Source organism: Saccostrea cucullata, unplaced genomic scaffold (genome assembly GCF_032062105.1).
Source record: "Saccostrea cucullata isolate Sc308-1 unplaced genomic scaffold, CSIRO_AGI_Scuc_v1 ctg15591, whole genome shotgun sequence".
Lineage (NCBI taxonomy): Eukaryota > Metazoa > Mollusca > Bivalvia > Ostreida > Ostreidae > Saccostrea > Saccostrea cuccullata.
The window spans coordinates 1-13,200 of NW_026941474.1; the positions used below are offsets into that span (position 1 = coordinate 1).

General features: G+C 33.1%; 1 pseudogene; it reads left to right on the forward strand.

The window, feature by feature from the left end:
* The first annotated feature begins 67 nt into the window (after positions 1-67).
* LOC134257886 (E3 ubiquitin-protein ligase TRIM36-like) lies at positions 68-12,795 on the forward strand (annotated as a pseudogene).
* Positions 12,796-13,200: the final 405 nt, after the last annotated feature.

The following is a 13,200-nucleotide window of genomic DNA, read 5'->3' on the forward strand; positions in this document are numbered from 1 at the left end:
AGCACTTGTGGTGGTTAATCAGGCAGGAAAACTCCGATTTAGATACACTGGTCATCGCTCTACTAGCATGGAATCCTTTTATCCACGTGGTATCGCAACAGACAGTCAGAGTCAGATCCTCACAGCAGACGGCATCAACTTTTATATCCATATACTAGACCAAGATGGACAGTTCCTCCGTTACATTGAGAACTGTCATTGTAATAATACGTTAGGTTTATGTGTAGACACTAGAGACAACCTTTTTGTGGTTGAATTGTTAAGTGGTAAAGTGAAAAAAATCAAATATTTACAAACAATTTGTAAATGAAATTTTTGCGACAGAAATACAATTGCTTTTGCCCTTGAAATTAAAAAAATATATATGTTATAATGTAGCTGCATGCTTATATACAAAAACATTTAAAGAATTATCCATGTGTTAAAAATAAATAAGTGTATGTATTTTTTTTCTTTTAAGTTAAGGAGAACACATAAAAATTTGTTATATTTGGTAAGATATTATCACTATATAACTCTATATAGACGTACCATCGATATTTGAAAAATTAGACCACCCGAAAAATATTGACCGTCAATATCTTTTGCTATTGACCAGTTAGGAATAATGCAAGGAGAATGTCCTCACTTTTTCTGTTAAATTCATTTGTTGGAAGATTTATAAAATGAGACATAATTAAACCATTGTGACTCCCCAAAACAAGGTGACGTCACATTTAATAGGTTCATCGTTTATTTCAAATATACAAAAGATATAACAAGCAAATTCAAAGAATTTTGATCCCCCGCTTTCGGTGTCTTTATGGGTGAGATGTCGTTTTTTTATGACATATTGTGTCAAATATGAACGCTTTATCATATGTCAATTAGAAATTATCACCAAAATTGATTTTTCAAAATATAAGATCAATCAAGAAGGTCAAGGTCAAGGGGTAAGAAATCATAGCATACTCTGAAATATCTTGTCACAGAAAATGCACATGTCAAATAATATTAAAGTCCTATCTCTCCTCAATCAACAGTTATAAGGATACTCCCGCATGGGGACATGGCGAAGATTATACTTTTCTCCTATGCAATTAAAATATATTGGTAAGCAAAATAGGGTCTTCTCACAAGAAATACGATTGTGAATTATGAAAGCCCTAGCACCGCCTGCTCAAAAGTTATGGATAAATTTTTGAAAGGTAGGTCAAACTCCAAGGTCAAAGGGTCAAAGTTAATGGTTTCTTAAGGTCTTGTCACATGTATACCCTATGTGAAGGATGAAAGCCCTAGCCTTTACCCTTCAAAACTAAGTTCTAGATTTGATTTTTAAAAAGTAGGTCAAACTCTAGGATCAAGGTCAAAGGGTCAAAGTATTTGGTATCTAATTTAAGGTCTTCCATAGGAATTACATAAACGAAGTATGAAAGCCCTAGCCCTCACCCTTCAAAAGTTATGGCCAAGGTTAAAGTTTCTTCAGTACAGAAATCTCCAAAGTCAAAGTCAAAAGGTCAAAGTTGTTGGTATCCAATTGCCACAAAAAAGACATATATGGAATATGAAAGTCTTTTTATCTATGGTTTAAAAGTAATGGCAAAGGTAAAACAACAGGTCAAACTCCAAGGTCAAGGTCAAAGGGTCAAAGTTCTTGAAATCAGATGAAAGGTCTTGTCACAGGGTTTAAATATATGAAGTATGAAAGACCTAGTCTTAACTCTTCAAAATTAAGGTCTTGATTGGATTTTTGAAAAATAGATCAAACTGCAAAGTCAAAATCATAGGGTCAAAGTTCTTGGTATTCAATGAAAGGTCTTCTTATAAGAATTGCATATGCCCTAACCATTGAAAAGTTATGACCAAGGTTAAAGTTCTTTTCTTAAGTACGGAAATCTCCGATGTCAAAGTCATAAGGTCATAATTGCTGGTATCCAATGAAAGGTATCGCCACAAAAAATACATATGTGAAATATGAAAGCCCTAGTGTCTACTGTTCAAAAGTAATGGCCAACGAACAAAATTGAATTTTTTGTGTGAAAGTGGGTCAAACTCCAAGGTCAAAAGGTCTAACTTGGTGGTACCCAAAGAAAGGTCTTGTCACAAGAAAAACACATGTGAAATATGAAAGTCATAGCTCAACTGAATCAAAAAATATGGACAAGGTAAACGTTTTGAGACGAATTGACAGATTGACAGACGAACAGACTGACAGACGAACAGACGGAAAGACAATTTCGAATGAGATTTAATGTCCCATCGCTTTCCAATTTTTGGATAATAGGAATTGCAAGAACACATCAAATCTATTATCTGTGTCCTCGAGAATCATCGAGGACTACCTGAAATAGTAGTAATTGAAAAAAACTGGAATTTTTTAACTTGAGTTTTCTTTTTTAACAACATCGATGATCAGTATCTGATATATGTGTTGGAGCACACCATCATGAACACTAAACCCCGTCCTCAAAACTTCATCTGTAATTCCGATAAACTACAGAAATTATAGTTAGGATAAAATAAACTTTTTTTAAAAGTAAACCGACCATTTTATCAACGTCTTGTTTTTTCATGCTTATTCATAAAAAAACTTAATTTTGTACTTAATATCATATAACTACACAGGTATTAACTGTGTTTTTTGGGGAAAATGATTATGTAAGCCCCCGTGTGGGGCAAAATGTCGTCCCTTAATGGAGGCTAACATAATCAATGTTGCCCCCTAAATATTAATGATATGATATTTTTAAGGCAAGCATTGGGATTTAGTTTTTCTACATTGAACTGAAAATGATGTAGACGGGGAATTTCCACATTTATACAAATAGTTCTGGAAAGGTACATTATTGAATATATATATATATATATATATATATATATATATATATATATATATATACATTTTTGTATAAAATTTACATGTAAAATGTTTTCCTTTATATAATACAATTGAAAGCATACATATCTGTTTAGGAAATAAGCAACGTTTTTCAGTGAACAAGGCGTTATGAATAGCAAATGCTCTGCTGGCGTGAGGCGCGCTAAGTCACAATTGTTAGTTCCAAAGGAAGGTCATGTCAGAAATACACAAGTAAAATAAATATGAAAGTCCTTGGATTACCTGTTCAAAATCTATGGCCAAAGTAGAAAAAAATTATAAGTAGGTTAATCTCAAAGGTCAAGTTCAAAAATATTTAAACCCCTTGAAAGACCTTTCCAAGATGAATACATATAGGAAGAATGAGATGCCTGGCACCAATTATTCAAAATTTTATGCGTAGGTTAAAGTTTGGTACTTTTGTTAAAGTGGGTGAAACTCCAAAGTCAAAGAGACAAAAGTTGATGGTACCCAAAGAGATCTTGTCACAAGAAATACAGTGAAGTGTGCAAGTAATAGCCTGACCCAATCAAAAGAGATACGCTAGGTTAACGTTTTTGCGGACAAACAGACAGAAAGGCAACGGAAAAACGGACAGGGCACCCCCCAAATCTTCGATCAAGGGGCTATAAAAATAGTGCAAAATGTTTTTCTTTCCAAAAATGATTGTCTAATGACAAAATATTTGTGGCATTTTTCATAAGAAAAGATAATGTAAATACAGGCTACGAATTTAGTTCTTCATATGAGGTACATGGGATACAACGCTTTTCACCTGAATATTAATTATGAATTGTTACCGCTTATACAGACGTGAAGCGTCGTAATTCATGTCCTCATGAATTCTTAAAAATTAAATTCATCTCTTAAGTACATTTGTAACTGCTACGTTATTATTGTACGCAAGATACTCGAATGATCATATTTCATTCCGATTAAGCTCAATACACGAACTATCCTTCACGTAGACTATTCGACGACTACATGTTACAGTAACAATCACAATCTATAACGTAATATAATGGTTCTTTGAACATTCGTATATGCAATCTGAAGGGAAAAAAAAAACGGTGATCAATCTAAAAAAAAAACTATAGACAATAAAATATCTTATGACAGCATAAAACATGACCCTGGAAATATCAGGGTTAATCAGGTGCATAGGAGGAAGAAGCATCCCTTGTTGATCGGTCACACTCGCCGTCAGTCATATGGATTCTTAACCCTTTCTCTTCCGGCGCATTTTACGTGATTTTGGAGGCCTTTTGACATGGCATTATTAAATTATTTCTAACTTTTTTATCCAAGGGGAAAACTAGGCATAATGCATACCATTTTGTAGGAATTTTCTTACAGATGATATTTTATGACTGTTTAGATACTCAGCCACTGACCTTATTAGTAAAAATTGAGGTCAAAGGTCAATTAAGTGCAAAATTTTATGGGATTTTTTGATACTTTTTCATCTTTAAGCTAAATATTAAGTATGATGCATGTTGAAATAGGAAATTTGGGATATACCCACAAAAGAGCATTATACTGTACTACATGAAACACATAAACTTTTTTTTCAATTCTGCATATAACTACTTAAAAGGGGTTGCTAAGCAACACAGAATTCTTTAATTTTCGGGCAGAAATTTTCATTTTTTACTCATCCTAGACACATTTATGCATCCCAGCAGATATAAAAGTTAGATGTGAGGTCATAAAATTACAAGGGACATACAACAGATAAATTGCCTTAAAGTTTGACCTCATTAGAACTATTTTTAGGAGGTCAAAGGTCAAATAAGTGCAAAAGTTTCATCAATTTTTTTCAACACTTTTCAATATTCTTGCCATAATTTTACGCAATGGATGCTGAAATGGAAAATTCTGAATATACTCTCAAGAAGGGATTAGAACTGCAATATCCATGCATCATTTTAGTTCAAATATCTGTTTAATGACCTTTAAGTGGTTGCTAAGCAACATCATTTTAAAGTTTTTGGCTATATACATGTGTTATTTCACATTCTGGACACATTCTAGACACTTTTTGTATATTTCATCATATTGTTTGTAAGATATGGGCCATAAAGATAAAAGAACATTTTTGTATTAAAAATTGACCTTGACACTCTTGTTCTTCAGGGGGTCAAGGTCATATGAGTACAGAATTCTGCTTTAAACTGTAAGTAAATATCAATTTTGAAATGCTTCAAACATGGATAAATCATCTAATAGTTGACGTAATAAAAATGGCGAACGACAAAATTTGCAAGCAAAGAATCCTGGTCTGCTTCTTACAAAGCCCTAGCAAAACATGTATACTATCTTTTTGTTAAACAAGAAATCCATTCTCTTGATGCCATTAAAAATAATCTTTATTTTCATGGATTTAATCAAACAAGAAAAAAAAACTAAATGATTTCATTACAAGATTTTTCTGGTATAGCAGAGCTTAAGGGATACAATAAAGACTTGACATGTTATCTTGGAGGGAAATAATAATAATAATAGATAGCATTGGCAGTATTTAACGCAAAACTGTTTAGTCAATAAGTTGAAAATTTGACGCTTATATCCAAATATACAAATCCAGAAATATTCCAAGATGAATTCCAAATAGACTGAAATCTTAGACAAAATGTTGAAGAGCACTTTTACTTTGTGTCCACCATTCTTTTATCAACTGTCATTTCTCTGTAAGACTGGAGGAAATTCTTTGACTTGTCCAAGACATTATTAATTGCTGTCAAGTACAAGTAATCAGCTTCTATCCTGTAAAAGATTTAAGTATTTTGAAACAGATACATGTCATTATGTATATAAATTTATATTTATAAATAAAATTAAGAATGCTAAAATTACTACATTTATTTGATTTTCCTTTTAAAATTAAAATTGTATTTATTATGTGATCCAAGTAGTTAAATGATATTGTTAAGTCAATGTATCAGGACTGATAATTCAATAACCTTGTAGTAAACCATCATGGTAAAATTACTGAACTAAAACAAATAGCATATATGGCAATCTGACTAAAGCCAGACCTCTGTTTACGCTATCGCAACATGTTAAAAAAATCTGGCATTTGATTGCTATGAAAGCCAGGAAGGGACACGTAAATTTACGAATTACACAATCCGATCTTAAGCGCAGTTGTACCATCAAAAACATTTTAAAAATTGATCAATCACTTCAAACATAAAACCGCACGAGACTTCTTGACTAGCTGTGACGTCACACGACGACACGGAGCTCGTCGGTGCTTACGGAGACAGCCGAGCGTCTGGTTGAAACTTTAGACCTGGTGCAATTTGGTCTAAAAGCATTGCAGAGTTATTTTTTGTTTCTTTGAAAGATTTCTACAAACTGAAAGCCTTTTATGCTTTACGTTATTATTTATTAAATATTCGCGCAAAGGACGTTGGGTAATAAAGGAATTCTGTGAATGTTTCTCAGAAAAATTTGCCCTACGTATTCACAGAGTTCATTCCGAATTTCCTCTGTTCTTACACGTTAGTCTAATGAGCTCGCTGCGCTCGCTATTATTTATTTACAAGTATAAAGTGTTTTTTTATTTTTATAACTAGTGGAAAATCGTGCATGAAAAACAGTGCATTGACAAAGGATTTTAATATAGAGAATATTTCATACATGTATATGCATGGTGATATTATTGAATTTAAAGTAATAATTATGATTACACAGAAAATACAACAGCAGTCTAAAAAAACAGCTTGTTCCTTTCTCGGCATTCATTCAGATAGATATTACATGTTTAGATAATGTGTCTGTATGAATAATAAGCTCTAAGTTTATGTTTAAAACACTTATTTTTAAAAATTTAAAAAATCAAATGTTTATAAACTTGTATAAATGCGATATCATGAGATTTTAATTTTTGAAATTTTAGAAAACAGAAATTTTCAATACCAAAACAAAAATTTACCTGTTCATTGGTGTCCTTACATATTAATTGACCTTCGTAGTTCATGGTGGGCTTAGAAAGTGGGTTTCACAGATGAAAGTATTGTTGCATATGGTGAAAGCCCCTAAAATTTCAATGTGAAAGTTGTACATGTACACACTGCACTGGTACATAGATACTGAAAACAACTATCCATTATTATGACAACTTTGATTTTACTTTGAGTGATTGTCAAAAGCATCAAAGTTAAAAAAAACAATGCAAAATTGGCTGAACGATACGAAACACGCACACTGAAACATAAAGATCTAGTACATGTGTATATTTAGTTTCCTTTTGAACGTGAACTAATGCTTTTAAACTTAAACTTTTCAGTCAATTACACGTATTCTCACCTGCTAATACCAAAGGCATGTCCGTATTATTTGATTCATTATGTGAGGATCTTCGTCGTGAAATAATCATGAAAGTTGACGTTCAGATTTCGGATCATCATGTTTTTGTTTACAGCTATCACAGCGGAAACACGTGTTTTTTTCAATTCGTATTTATCAACTCATACAGTGATGAGTCGTATTTTTATTTATAAATACGGTTTTTGTATTTTAAATATAGATCTAATTAAATTATAACAAGATACAACAATACAACAATATTAAAAATCTGATTGTTTTTTTTTTAAAGATCACTTTTGGAAATCTACAATTTTTATCAATATTGTATAATTATCACTTCATGAAAAATACATCTTGGGCCCACTGTAGATGAATAAATCAACATTCACTGAACACAAAAGGCAGAACGAAAGTATAATTTGTTTTTTGAAATCTATTTTTTTTTTGTATTATGCATTTATTTCATAAAAATATATTTAAATGGGAAAAAAGTCTTATAAAAGAATTTGCTGTTTCAGTAAGACGCAACAATATCGACCTTGACGTTACATGTAAATATTGACCGATTTTTCCATAAAAACTATGCGAAGGTCTCAAATTCAAATTATCGTAATTAAGAAAATACTGAGCATAAGAAGGCCTATAAGGGCTTGTTGGAAAGGAAATTTCCTCTACTTTTACCAGCTTTATTTTGTTTTCCCTTTTCAACACAGAAATAAACGTAAAACTGGGTTTGTTTAAAAAAGAATAAAAAACGGGGAAAAAAAATAAGTGCAAGAAAATTCTTGTTTTTAAAATATACCTTAAAGTAATAACAATAATTTTTACAAACTTAAAAGTGGAAAATACTTTTAAAAATATACCATGCTTTCTTATAAAGTTAATCAGGAAAAAAATTGTCAATCGTCTGGAAAATCGGCAATCGCTTTGGAAAATTACGCCATTTTTAAAAAGTCTCGTTTGTCTTTACAACGTAAAATCGATTAAATCCGGCAATCAAGATATAATCTTTTTAGATATTTTAAAAGCAGAGAAAATTTCCAAAAAGATGATATTAGCTTATATCCTTTATGCTCCACAAAATAGATACGTTTATTTTCGCGAAGTTGGGTTTTTAAAGCGCCACCGGTCAATTTGACCGGTACGGAAGTGAAGGGGTTAAAGGGTTTTCATTTTTTTTTAAATCTCGTATGGGAAAAAATTAAAGCCTTACCTTCAGTATGAAACAATTCAGTCAAAATATGATACAAGAATATGTTTTAAGTTTAAAAAATCCCCAAAGGGAAAATACATTTTTAAAAGGAAAAAAATAATCATTTTGATTAAAATATTTTATTGGTTTGCAAGTTCAAAGTGTAAGAAACAATCAATGTTTTGCAGCGTCATTTTGGAATTCAGTTATAATTAGTTCGCAAACTTTTTGATCACCTCTCATACATGTTATTACAGCAAATCACAGTCCCCAATTTTGATCTCTTTTTTTTCTTCTTTAGGTCGGTGACATAGGTATTTAAATCACAAGACCTGGTAAACAGATAAACATTTACAATAAGACAAGGAAGTAAATAGAAATGTACTGGATTCTCGAGGTAGTTTTGTTGGATGTTGAGGTGAGACAAAATTATATTTACGATTTAACACGTTATAAGACTTTTTCAGATGTCATTAATGATCTCAAGTCTAGCATTAAAAGTATTTTAGCTGAAATGCATGAAAGGGCCACTTTAGATCATACTGACTACATAAATTGTTTTGACTGTTTTAAGTGTTAACATTTTCTTCCTGAATGTTTTTCGAGCATAAGGAAAGTTTACATGGCATTTTAAACAGCCAACTTGTGCCAATATTCACCAATATAAGTTCAATAACTCCTTTATTATATAGCTAAAACATCTTCTAATTAGATAATATTAATTTTTTAAATAAAATAAATCACATTTAATCAGAATTGTATAATTCTGGATTAACAAGTGTTCAATATTTAGTCATTCTGGTCTTCCTGTCTTGCATTGATTTTCTAATTGAGCCATTTTTAAAAAAAATTCTCAGGCTTTGCTCAAATTGTCAATAAATTCAGTTTTGTTAGTGAAAAGAAAATTTTTCCCAAGCTGCCAGTACCTAGAATAAAACAAGAAAAACTACATAATAGTTGTTAAATTTTGTCAAATAACAACTTGCAAGATAACAAGAAATCCAACATATTCAACAAATGTAACATGAAAACAATGATAAATATCACAGGTATCAACTATTAAACGAACATCTGAACCTGAGCATTTGAATCATGTAAAATTTGAGATATCACATATCTATGCCAAAAAGAAATTATCATGTTGTAGAAGTACTTTTTTCCACTTTTTGGTATTAATTTACGCTATGTACGTAGTCATAAATTTTCCCCGGAAATTTGTCCGAGCGGACTTAATATAAATGTAAGGCATAAATTGACAGTTTAAGAAATCCGCGTAATTTTCTGCCCGCGGATTAAACAGATATTGAGATTCCGATGCAGGAGCTTGCCTTCCCGCTTTTCTCAAGGCTATTTTTTGGCGTCTAATGTTCTGTTTGACGGGAAAATTCCTGCTCTGACACTGTAGTCCTTGTCATGGTCTTTGAGATACCTATCTACACTGCATTTCATCGATTGTAGGGAGCCAGGCTCGTATTCATTCTCAACTTTCTTACGAATTTAAATATAAAAAAATCACAATAAAACGTCCAATTTCTTAGGTGGGATGTCTTCAATTAGAAGAAATTCTCCGTTCCCGTACAGACACTCGGTAAAAACTTCCAGGTCTCTTCTGGTTACTTTCACCGTGTTATCTTTCTTCTGTACGTCAATAAATTATTGAATTTTGTCCTTTTTAGTTCTATACAGATTTTAAGTCGAAATCAGTCAAATGCGCTACTTCTTGCTCCGATAAAATTTCAAACATTCCTTCAACGGTTTTTGTATCCGGGTCGTCAACCAGACTACCATTAACCATTTTTATTGTTTACACCGAGGCGGTGCGTTTGTTATTGAACGCTAGCATTCGGAATGTTTCGGACATACTCGATTACGTAATGCAAACTCAGCGTTTAATAAAACGTCAAGATATTGAACACTAACATTCTCTAGATTTTTGTTAGTATTTTATTAGAGGATTTTATTGAAGGATTTTAGCGTTCAATATCTTGACGTTTTATTGAAAGTTGAGTTTGCATTACGTATCGAGAAATTTTATCGGAGCAAGAAATAGGCGGATGTAATTGATTTTGACTTAAAATCAGTTGAGAACTCAAAGGACAAAAAAATTCAATTACTTATTGACGTACAGAAGAAAGATAACACGGTGAAAACAACCAGAAGAGACCTGAAAGTTTATACCGAGTGTCTGTACGGGAACGGAGATTTTCGTCTAATTGAAGACATCCCACCTAAGAAATTGGACGTTTTATTGTGAAATTTTTACATTGACATCATTCTCAAGAAAGATGGGAATGAATACGAGCCTGGCTCCCTACAATCAATGAAGTGCAGTATAGATAGGTATCTCAAAGACCATGACAAGGACTAAAGTGTCAGGGACAGGAAAATTTTTCCCCCGTCAAACAGAACATTAGACGCCAAAAAATAGCCTTGAGAAAAGCGGGTAAAGGCAAGCTCGTGCATTTGTACAGCCAACTCGTGCCAATATTCACCAATATAAGTTCAATAACCCTATATTAAAGTCCTTGTTGGAAAAAATTTCTCTGATTCAACCAGAAGACACAATGTTGTACCATACAAACACAGAACTCCAACCCCTTACTACCCAAAATGATACTTAAATCATGTGATCTAAGACTCCTTTTTTTCTTTTAACTACAGGTCCATTGACCAAAACCCTTGTAATGGATCCCCTGGATAGAGCTCAAGTACTCCTCCTTTGTGACCTGTGTCAGAGAGCTGCATTACAGAGTCATTGTGAACTTTGTCAGATTAACTTATGTAAGGCCTGCGTAGGGGAGCATCTCTCTGATTCATCTATAAGACACAATGTTGTTCCATACAAACACAGAACTTCTACTCCTAACGTTAACTACCCAAAATGTCCAAACCACACCCAGAAACATTGTGAACTTTACTGTGAGAAATGTGATATTTGTGTCTGTTCTACCTGTATATCCTCTGATAAACATCATGGGCATACATTAACAGATATATTACAGAAACCAAACTTCAGTAGAGAAATTTTAAACAAGGATTTGAAAGAACTAGAAAAAATAATACACCCAACTTATGAAGAAATTGCAACAGAAATAAACTCTAAAAAAGTCAACGTGGAAAGACATTACAAGAAGCTGACAACAGCTGTTACCAAACAAGGAGAATACTGGCACAGAGAAATTAACGTCACTGTCAACAAACAGAAATCTGAAATTGAAGAGATGAAAACTAAACACCTGGCTGCTCTTAATAAACATGAAAATGAAATCAAACAGATTACTTCTGATGTCAAACAGAGTATTCTTGACTTGAAGAAAATACTGGACTCAAATGATGTCTCCATAATCTCCGTGTACAAATCCATGAATACAGAATTTAGACGATTACCTGCTAAACTCAATGTTTCGTTACCAAGTTTTTCGCCTCATCAGATCAACACAGAACAGCTCCATCAAATGTTTGGTTCTTGTCATCATTATCCATTACAACAGAAGAACATGGCTACACAATGAAGACACCAGAAGCTGTATCCTGTCCTCCAGTCAAACTACTGCTTGATGAACCGGAGATCATCAACACCTTTGACACTGGGTATACACCGCTATACAGTGTTAGCTGTCTCAATAATGAAGAAATCTGGACATGTGGGTATGACAAAATAATGAAACTCTACAACCTCCAGGGCAAACTACTTAAGTCAATCCAAACCAAGTCTGGGAACATGCCATATGACATAGCAGTGACAAGGAGTGGACAGCTAGTTTATACTGACCCTGGTTTAAGAACTGTAAACATATTGAAGATTGACCAGCTACAGGAAGTGGTCAGGCTACAGGGGTGGAGACCTTACAATGTCTGTATTACCTCCTCTGGTCACCTCCTGATTATCATGGACAGTGATAATGATAAACAATCAAAAATCGTCCGTTACTCAGGCTTCACAGAGAAACAAACCATTCAGTTTGATAGTGAAGGTAAACCTCTGTATACACTCTGGTGTACACTTAGATACATCAGTGAGAACAGGAACCTGGATATCTGTGTGGCTGACAGTGGTGCCAAAACATTAGTGGTGGTTAATCAGGAGGGAAAACTCCGATTTAGATACACTGGTCATCCTTCTACTGACATGGGATCGTTTGGTCCATGGGGCATCACAACAGACAGCCAAAGTCAAATCCTTACAGCAGACAGTGACAACCACTGTATCCACATCCTAGATCAGGATGGACAGTTCCTCCGTTTCATTGAAAACTGTGATCTACAGCGTCCGATTTTATGTGTAGACACAAGGGATAACCTCATTGTAGCTGAGTACTACAGCGGTAAAGTGAAGAAAATCAAATACATGAAACAATGTTTTAATGATGATGATACCATGGATACATTTGTGATTGGTGTTTTATCCAGTAGCCAATCTTACACAATATAGTATTTGATTAAAGTTCTAATATAGTGTTTGTGCCAGTAATAATTAGGTATAAAATATTTTTAATAATAATTTTTCGTATCATTATTCTAACCAAAGTTGAAATGACTGCTCTGTAGCAACCCTTGCCGCTTTTCAACCACTAATGCTAAATCGGTTATCTTAAGCCTCTACAATAGGTGATTTTTTGTCCATCAATACGGGAAATTCTGCCGGTTGCTCTGGAATTTTCTTTGGCCCGGTTTTCTTGGTAACCATGACTGAAAACATTCTTCACTTTTCATACATTGTTTTAGAGTTCAAACCAAATCTATGATTGGAAAATCATCAAATTCTGAGAACCCTCATATTCTTTTTGATTTTAATGTGGGACTGGTATTTTTAATACCTTTACTCAGATGACTAAAA